We start from the raw sequence: 10,894 nt of genomic DNA on the forward strand, positions 1-10,894 counted from the left end.
GAGATCTTCAGTATTTCTGTAACAGTAAGTCCTTGGACCACTCTGCAGAAACATGGAACTGAAGATATGGCTGCACCCCCGGTATTCATTCCTTCAAAGGTGGAGATAAAGACAGGTAGATAAAATCTGCAAAAATGTTGTCAATGCTGTGCTGACGCATATTTGTACCTACATCAGCCACACTGGCAACACACAGAGGACAGGAAACTACCTTGGTGGAGCTGGGAAGCCTTCACTGGTGAGATGCTTGAACTGCATTGTCAACAAGTATGGAGTCAACAAGCTGACCTAAGGGAAGGGCATTTAAATCACAGATGAGCTCAGAGGATGGAAAAGCAACAACATTCAGTGAACTGTACGTCTGACCTTGACAGTGAAGGAGAAAGAGAGGAACAGCAGTTGAGGTAGAACTGGACAGGAAGGGGCTCGGTTAAAGAGAACCCTGAATTGCAAACTTCTCATGTGAGGAATCTCTCCTGTGGGTGGAGGGGTGCCATTGACAGAAGGAGCGGAAAAAATAACATGGAATCAGATTTGTACCTTTGATCTTTGGACACTGGCAGGGAGCCTTAAACGGTATAAGCCTGAGCCTTATCTAAAGCAATTAAGTAGTAAGGATGGAGAAGCCCAAAATTTGAAATGTGCTAATGGAAGGAACAGAGATGGGAGGACTATACCATTGTTGGGTCCATGGTCAAAGGAGCGATACTGATACAAGCGAAAGTCAAGCAAAGCTTTATTTTGCGTCAAGCATCGAGAATCAAACTGACCTTTTTGTCTCTTTGTCTCTTACAAAGAGGCGACCCCTCCCAGCCTCACAGACTAACTTTTATAGAGTAAAGGCCATGTGGTTGAGCCTGGCCACACACAGGTGGCCAACTGAATTACAATTCACCTTATAGTAGCTATTTGAACTGGTCTATCACTCTGGTCAGAATTAGCGCCCAAAAGGCAGGGCCCACATTCTTGGGTGGTTAGGGAGGTGCTTTCCTGATTGGATGTCTCCACCTGGCTTGACTCATCCTTGTATTCTGGGTTCTGTTACCTCCCCCCTGACCCGACACGTCCTGGTATATGGGCTCTGTTATCAGGGGCTGGTCAGTCATATTTTACTGGTTTCTCAGACTTGTTTCTACGTAAGTTCCTCTGGGGAGGAAGGGTCAATCTAAGTTTACCGCATAAACAACAAAATGGCTCGCTCTGGCTAAGCAGGCCCTTACAGCATCAAGCTCTCCAGGAACTCTTAACGTAACACGCACACCATCTTTTAAGTCCAAAGTCCTTTACCCTTAATTCCAAAGCCAAAAAGCTCTAAAAACTAAAAAATAATTCTTAGTAACTGATGTGGCAGCAACACCTGGCCTGAACTAGAGTTATTTGTGACAAAATCTGTCCTGACCTTATATGAGATTACGCATAACTTTTGATTATCCTACTTAGTATGACGATCTGTGTGTTTGCTGCAGAAGTATTATAGGATATGATTCTGGGAAACTGCTAGCTCCTGCTGGTGATGTTATGGGATGTGTGGTTCAGGGTCCAGATTTACAGTTTAAAATCAGAACAATCTGAATTCACGAACACATCTGGCCCTAAGAGGTTGGGGTAAAGGGTTGTGGTCCTATGAAACCAGAGCCAAGAGCCTGTCCTGGGGGCGCCTGGGTGGCTCAGTGGGTTAAAGCCTCTGCCTTCGGCTCAGGTCGTGATCCCAGGGTCCTGGGATCGAGCCCTACATTGGGCTCCCTACTCAGCGGGGAGTGTGCTTTTCCCCCTCCCTCTGCTTGCTGCTTCCCCTGCTTGTGTCCTCTCCCTCTCTCTCTCAGTCAAACAAATAAATAAATAAATGATCCTGTCCTGAAAAGCAGCCACAGCATCAGAAAGAAAAGGAGAGCAACAAGACTTAGACACGATGGAGACAAAGAAATCCCATTTCTGGTTTAGGTCTTGAATAATAAAGACAACCACCATCCAGAATGAGGAAAAAGGAATCAAAAGATTAAGGAACACTTTATAGGAGTTCAGGAAACTTCCAATTCAAATTCTTATTTTTTACAGTGGTGTTCATTGGGTACATTACAAATATCTGGACATCCATGTGTCTAGAATATTTCATACCTCTTCAAACCTAGATAAATGAATTCAAAGCAATAATTCCTTATATCGCTGTGTGCTTCAGAGTGCACAGAGCACTGCCCTATAACTATGGGACTTAGCCATCTGAGCAACCCCAAGGCATATACTCATAGACTTAGCTAAACTTTAATTTAGAAAAAAGCAGTCAGTTTATTTTTGCATATGTAATGTTTCAAGACACATACTCAATATCAGAAAGGCCTCCGTGGGACAGGGAAAGGCTTGATAATGTGGGGGAAAGAATCTAGAGAGCCACATGAAGTCTAATTAGTACTTCCATATCAGTGCAGAAAATGTTCAGATCTATACTGAATTCATCAAATCCTTCGTATAGCATTATGGGATTGCTGTAGGAGAAAAAGAAGGCAAGCTGTACCTGCTTCCCCTCAAGCATCCTATCAGTGTGGTCTGATCACTATTTACTTTCAATCAGCAAATTTTTCTCCCTTCCAAAAAAATGTACCATGGTCTATAATTGTACATCTATTAACCTCAACTGTATTTATATCTTAATCTCCTGAGTCAATAACAAATTGAATTATTCATTCTTGATCGCATTTTCTTTAAAATCCTGCATTTATCAGATGTTTCCATGGCACTGTGCAGTGTCCTTGCCAACTGTAGATGCTAAATATTTGTCTCAATTAATCTACGTGTCTGATAAAGCTCATGTTAAGTCTATATACACATTGCCTAAATGAAGGGAAATGTGTCCTTGACAAACACTGTCAGTCTCATCTGTAACTTTTTTTAATGTTATGCAAGTAATATTAAGACTATTTTGTTGTTGTAAAAGATTCAAACATACAGCAGCACACAGCAAAATGGGAAGTTGCCCTTCGTGGCCATTTAGGCTCTCCTACTTCATGCCACTGACGATAGTTTTATGTAAGTCATTCATTCTCCACACCCTTTCTTATGCTCCAAGAGTAGTTCAAAGGGAAAATTCCATTGTTTTTCTATTTAGGTTCTCATTCTCTCTACCTCTGTCTTTCTCACTCCAGTACATTTAATATCTTCTCCATTGGGAAACCCTGTTGGCTCAGTCTTCAAAATACATCCATCACCCTACACTGTCACCACCTTGGTCCAAAACACCATCATCTCTCATCTGATGACCACGGTAGCCTCCTTCCTGGTCTCCTGGTCTCCTGGCTTCTGTTCTTACCCCATTCTAAAAAATCTATTCACAACACAACAGTGAGAAGGATCCTTATGATAGCCTTCTGCTCAAAAGCCTCCAATGACTCCCCACTCCACACAGAGTATAGGTTCTGTCCTTTTGGAGTCCAGAAAGTTCCATACAATCTATCTCTTTGAGCTCATCTTCTGTAACTCTTGTGCCTCTTCACATCCACACTGGCTTCCCTACTCTTCTCAAATGTGCCAGATCTGGGGCCACTTTGGGTCTCCGGAATGAATACGGCTGTACCAACACTTGAATTTTAACCCTGGAGACTCACTGCAGATGTCTGACCTCCAGAAAGGAGAAAGCAATACATTTGTTTTGTTTAAGCCACTAAATGTGTGAAAAACTGTTACATAAGTAATAGGAAACTAATACATAATGTGCCTTTCTTTTATAGTAGCCCCAGGCAAGCACCCCTTCTCAACACAAGTGGTGAAAGTACTTTCAACACTGAAATTTTACTAACTTCCCAGTGAATGTGTGGATTGCTTGCTTACTTATTTGCTTATGTATCTGTTTTTTATGCTTGTATGGAAACTGGAAACCTAGCCTATTCAGTAGACCTAATGCATAGAAAAACAGTCGTTCGAATAGAGAAAGGGTGGAGATCTAAAAAAAAAAAAAAAAAAAAAAAAATTCTATTGATCCAAAAGTTACTGAAAATCTTCCATGGACCAGACATGGCAGGCACTGTGTCCCTGAGAGTGCAAAGGACACTAATTCATTCAATGAACGAATCCATGACTATGATTCCTGATCACATATAGGCCATCTAACAATTACGGCCCATCATCTACGACATAGTACTACCGTAGATGCTGAGTAACACAAAGAAGTATCAGGATTCATGATTATGTAGGACCAGACTAGTAGACCAGAACCGACAAGTGAACAATGTGAGGCACTATAGAGTTTGCATTAAATCATAAGGATAACAGGAGAGCCATGTATATGGACCAGAGTGAGGGCTGGACCTAAATGGAGGACTGGCAAGATTAGAATGAGTGAAAAGGGGATATGAGGGCATCTCAGGCAGGAGAAACAGCAGGAGCAAAAGCGTGAAAGAGAAAATGAGCACAGCAGAAGTGAGGGAGAGTGAGGAAATGAGCTTGGTTACAGCACAGGACTTGACAGGGAACAGTGGAAATAAAGCTAGAGAAGTGTGGCGCAACTTTTTATTTCTGAGCTTTAAAAGCGATGGCAGAGGCCTTTGGACTTGATGTAAGAAAAGTAGGGAGCTGAGGCATATATTTTCCCACTGTACTTGGAAACCTTTCAAACATCAAAAACAGTTGAAAGAATTATATATAAACATCCTATATGCATCATGTGGGTTCTACAATTCACCTGTTGATACGTGCGCATTATTCTTACCTAAGCATCCCTGTACCTAATTATTAATCCATCTCATGTTTTAGGACTTTTTAAAATTGATTGATGAATTTTTTAAATTGATCAATTTTAAATTGATTTTTAATTCTTATTCTTCCAGATGAACCTTGAATCATTTGCCAAGTTCCACAGGAATACCTTTGGAATCTTGAGGCACATTACACAAAATTTGTCAATCAATTTGGAGGGAATTTACATTTTTTAACTTTTCCTTCTCAGGAAAATTGTCTCAGTAACATTTTGTATTTTGTACTTTCTCCTTGCATAGTTTTCACAAATCTATGATCAAGCTTGTTCTTAGGTATTTTATCAACAATGTGAATATCCATTCCCCCCATTTCATGTCTGATGGGTGGCCCAGATCTTTTCTTTCATGGTCATGCTTAGCCATTCTTTGCTCATCTTGTGTTTTCCTCTTATCTGAGACCACATTATAACCTGGGCTCACGGTGCCAGACACAGGGCAGAGAAGGGGGGGTACTGCTAGTCTTCTCAACAACCATTTAAAAAATATTCATAAGACTAGACTTGCTTCTCAGTACTTATACACTCTTTTGCTAACCTAACATTTGGGAGAACAATTTTTTCAAAAACATTTAAGAGTTCAGGGAATAAAGACCTAGCGATTAATTAAAAAAGGAAATCTATATCTCTCTTCAATAGTTGGCAACATTCATTTCCTAAATAGATATTCTTCAGAAGAATGAAAAGCCAGGGTACAAAAGTGAGTTATTTGAAGTCAAAGAAAAAGGTGGCCGGTGTGATAAAGTGAAAACTAAGTGGAAAGCTATGTGGTACATACTTTCAGAAGCACAAGCCATCCTTCCCTGAACTCTTAGCCTTTGATTCAACTATGAATGAGCAGAACTTTTAAATAAATGATGGATTTATTTTACAATTAACCACAGAAAATAAATATTTTCATTTTGCTTTATAATTAATTTTATAGTTAACAGATTAAATTGTTTCCAAAAAATCAAACCAATATAATTAAGAATCTCATGACTCCCTGTTTGCTCATATCTAGGCCCAATGATTTATTTATAGATAACACACTTTATTAGATTTGTCTATCCTCCCAGTATTACTTCACACAAATCCAAATACCCATTTATAGCTTCCTACCTTTATATATAAATGGTGGCATGCTGTACGCATTGATCTACACCTTGCTTTTTCCCTGAACCACAGATCATGCCATATTCACGCATAAAGAACTTCCTCATTTTCCTGAAGGCCTCATAGAGTCCCATTATGTGATGTGCCACAGTGTATTTAACCAGCCTTTTACTGATGGAGACTTGGGTTGCTTTCTTCGGTTTACTAGTATAAGCAATGCTGCAATTAATTGCTTTGGATGTATATCTCATACATCTGCAGTCGTATCATGGAGTTTCTAATGTATGTAGATGAAATATTAATGACACAAGATCTAAAACGATGCTGGGTTAGGAAATGAAACTGTGCTGTTACAAAATTCCCATTTTCATAAAGTGGCATAATATTAAGTCATGGTAGACCACGATAAATATACATAAGAATGTATACTGTAATTCCTAGAGAAACCAGTTTGAAAAATATAGAGGTTAAACTAAAAGGCAAAAGAAGAATACTGAATATTGAACAAAGAATACTACAAATATTCAATGAACCCAGAAGAAAGTTGGGGAAAAAAGATCAGAAAAATAAAAACTACAGGAGACAAATAGAAAACAGCTAATCTACAGACCTAAATCCAATCATATCAATACTTACGTTAAATGCAAACAGACTGAACATTCCAATGAAAAGACAAAGACACTTCAAATGATAAACAGTCAATTCATCAGGAAGGTATAACAGTAACGAATGTTTACCAGAGCTTCAAAATACATGAGGGAAAACTGGCGGAACTAAAGAAAAAAGAAGATAAATCTATAATCATGGTTGTACATTTAAATATCCATCTCTGAAAAATTAATGGAACACTTTTAAAACCTCCTACATAAAAAATTAATAAAGATATGGAATATCTGAACATTGTTGACCAACTTGACCTCATCAAAATTCATAAACAGTACACTCAATGACCACATCATACATATTATTTTCAAGTGCACATGGAACACTCATTATACAAACATTATTCTGGGTCATAAAAGGTCTCAATAAATTTCAAAAGTTTGAAATCTTTCACAGTATGTTCTCTCACAACAAGGAAATTACATTAGAAATCAATGACAACAGACAGCTAGAAGATGGAAAGGAGAATTATAAATATGGAAAGCAGGGAAGACAAGACTGTGGTGTTGGACAGGAATTGTGGATATCAAGGTGAATGCATTAATTTTAATATGTACAGAAATAAACACAGGTATGTATACCTACAGGAATGTCTGTGTCCATCCAACTTTGACCTTCTGAAAGGTCCCAGAAGCAATCACACTCCAGAAACAATTAGCACCCTTAACTCCCAGATCTTAAATTATAAAAATGGGCCTCCTTGGAGAAAAGGCTGACTCTAGCTCTGGGCCAGGGATAAGCCTACAGCATCTTGCTGCTCCAGAAAGTAAGAAATGGCTCAAAGAATAATCGAAATATGTAAAAAAGACATGAGAGGCCCTGGCAAATCCTGGGACAACTCCAACTTCAAAATAAATAATCTCAGCAATGGGTTACATAATCCACTGAAAGATAAAAATGCATGAGTACATTCTGATAAAAGTGAATGAATGAGTAAGCAAACAAGAAGGGAATAAATAATAGAAAGAAGATGTCCTAAAATAAACTGGCCTCTATTCTTCAAAAAAGACAAAGAAAACTTAAGGAACTATTCTAGATTAACGGAGACTAAAGAGATGTGGCAGCTAAGTGCATAACTCTGGAAAGTGAGGGTAAAATACACACACACTCACATACACACACACTTTGAACAATCAAAGGGAAAACTGACAAAACTCAGATAGGAACTGTAGATTAGATAATAGTGTTATATCAATGTTAATTTCCTGATTTCAGTAATTATACTAGGTTATTTCAAAATTTAAATATTAAGTGCCTTTGACAGAGAAAAAGTAATAAAGGATGTGTAAGAGTTATTTGTATTACTTTTGCAATTATTTTGTAACCTTTAAATTATATCATAATAAAATGTTACCCAAAAATGAATATCCTGAGCTTGCTGAAATTCCTTTAAAATCTTTCCTACCATTCTTCTAATATACCTCCATAGTCTCCACTATCTGCTATTAAAATAAAACCTAAAACCAGTTTAGATGTCCATTATTCTCTATGGGTAACATAGTTATCAATCTATCCTACAGTAGTTAAAGTAACACACAAAAAGGAAACTCATTTGCCATATTGAAATTTTTACTATTGATATGCACTATGTTCATTTGAAGCATGCATATAGGCACTTTATATGAATAACTATGTGATTCAACTTTTAATTTACTTATGAATGTGCGATTTAAAAAGTTAGTGATGATTATCGTCCATTCATGTAAATATATTCAATAAATGTTTTTTGTAATTGTGATTTTTCCCTCATGCCATCCTGATTATATTTACTGAAATGCAATTTATATGTATTGAATCTACTAATTAAAGTTGGAGCTTATATTTTTGCCTTTGTGGTGGTTTTTTGTTTCATTTTTCTAGAAATTCATTTCTGTTCTCTTGGCTCATGACATTGGAAGTCATGTGTGTGGTTATTAACCTCAGATAACTGAGGAGGCACTGGTTAAATTCATGTATAAACAACCAGTCTCCCAGAGATGTTTGCTTTCTAAAAGGACCTGATCTCTTTCACAAAGAGAATAAAGCATCCAATGGATTGGTAGAGGTTTTTTTTTTTTTTATTTGTTTGATTGATGCGAACAAGCATTCCTTCTGTAACTGAATTATGCTGTCACTGACACCCAACTTTTGGTAATGGATGAACCTAAATATGTGGGTTTCATCTCTGAAAGGATCAGCTATCCTCACGCACAGGGGAATCATTCGGGACCACATCCTCATTCAAGAGCACACATCTTTACCTCATCTCATGTCTGCAGTATGCGGTAATTATCAGGGGACTATACACTTAGCTCAATATTTGGGCGCTGGGGAATGGGAATGGGACACCTTAAGGAGGTTAAAATCCTAACTAGTTATATCCACGTGGAAATTTATTATTAGTTGTGTTTAACTAGAAGTTTTTCTCTCATGTTCTCATGGAAAGCCTTAAAATTCCTTTCTTCAGTGAAACTGTGCTAGGCCTTCACCCAGCAAGCTAAACCCACACAAATCCTTCTCTAGAAGTTACAAAACCCAAACATGTAGCACCACTGTAGAAACACAGTAACATGTAGTCCGATTAAACAAATACAGTCAGTGAATAATTATTTACTGATGAAAAAATTATTTACTGATTTCAATACTTAGAAATAGGCAGAGAGATTACTGGGAGTGCCCTTGGTGGAGACTGGGCATCGTCTAATGGACATTCTGGGTATTATCTGATTCTATGGGAGTGCGCATCTGTGACTTTCTATTGACTAGGCTATTCTACAACCCTATAGGGGTAAGCAATAGGAAATTTGCAGCAATCAATGCAAATTATTCCAGCTAATAGCAGTGCAAATTATTCATATTTATAGTAAGGCAGATTAATTTTATCTAACAAAGAATATAATCTCTATAACTGAAGTTCCCACGTGAACCAATTTTAACATCTTACTAACCTCTCCTTTTGTTAATAAATTGAATAGTCTTTGATTCATGTGCACTTTTTATTTGTATAAGGATGATAAACATGACTTTTAAAAAAAAAAAAAAAGTACACTTAGCTGTACTGTCAGGTAACAATGTTTCCTCTAAGGAAACCAAAAAGGCAGCATGGTCAAAAGAAGAGGGAGAGGTGACACCTTGATCAGTAATGAAAAAATTTCCTTGGAGATGGGAGCCTGGGTGGCTCAGTGGGTCAAGCCTCTGCCTTTGGCTCAGGTCATGATCTCAGGGTCCTCGGATCGAGCCCCACATCAGGCTCTCTGCTCATCAGGGAGCCTGCTTCTCTCTCTCTCTCTGTGGGCCTCTCTGCCTGCTTGTGATCTCTCTCTCTCTCTCTCTGTCAAATAAATAAATAAAATCTTTAAAAAAAAATTCCCTGGAGAGAAGTTAGATCTGTGGAATGGGCTGAAACAGCCTGGGCATGTGTTAATCAAAGCCCCCTCATGAGGATGTACATCCAGAAAAATAAAAAGTGAGAAATATTTGTGAAATGATGGGAAGAAAATGAGTAGGACTTGGCAATTGGCTGGGAAAGTAGAATAAAAATCAATCAAATACATAATTGCTTGGAATTTTTTGTTTGAGAAATTGGTGATACTAAGTTTATTAAAAACTAAGAGACAGGGGCGCCTGGGTGGCTCAGTGGGTTAAAGCCTCTGCCTTCGGCTCGGGTCATGGTCCCAGGGTCCTGTGGTGAAGCCCCGCATCGGGCTCTCTGCTCGGCGGGGAGCCTGCTTCCCTTCCTCTCTCTCTGCCTTCCTCTCTGCCTACTTGTGATCTCTGTCTGTCAAATAAATAGATAAAATCTTTTTAAAAAGAAAAAAAAACTAAGAGACATCAAATCATTAGTGGAATGTGAATAGTTAAGGACTTAGAAAAAGATTATCATGGGGTCTGATCCAATGGGAATGTGACCAAGAGCAAACTAGATGGGTATTTCCCAAATTGTATATCAGATGAAAAAAACTATCAGAATGCTGTAAGACAAAACAGTACTATATCCCCCAAAGGGAGAGCATCTGAAAGACTCAGTGAAGTCCTTTGTTCAACCTACCATTCCTACATTTAATCTCAGAAACATGAATCTAAATAATTTCCTAAGGAATTGGGAGTTTCTCAGGGTGACGTTGAGAAATGTGATACCATATTTATACAGAAAGTCCATTTATTAAACAAGTTTTGTGAAGCGATGATAAAATTTAAAGTGAGATATAAATTTTTATGTGACCTCTGACTTTACCTAAGTGTATTCCTGAAACATCCTTGCCTATGGTTTTACAGAACTACTTCACGAAAATTCCAGAAATCTGACAGTTTTGCAAGAAAGGCCGTTCATAGTTCTAGGCAATTCAAATATAACAATAAAATTATCACTGTTTTTCTTACCATTTCCAGTAAGTCCGAAATGATCTCAGTATTTTTTTC

Source organism: Meles meles, chromosome 14, assembly GCF_922984935.1.
Source record: "Meles meles chromosome 14, mMelMel3.1 paternal haplotype, whole genome shotgun sequence".
NCBI classification, from domain to species: Eukaryota; Metazoa; Chordata; class Mammalia; order Carnivora; family Mustelidae; genus Meles; species Meles meles.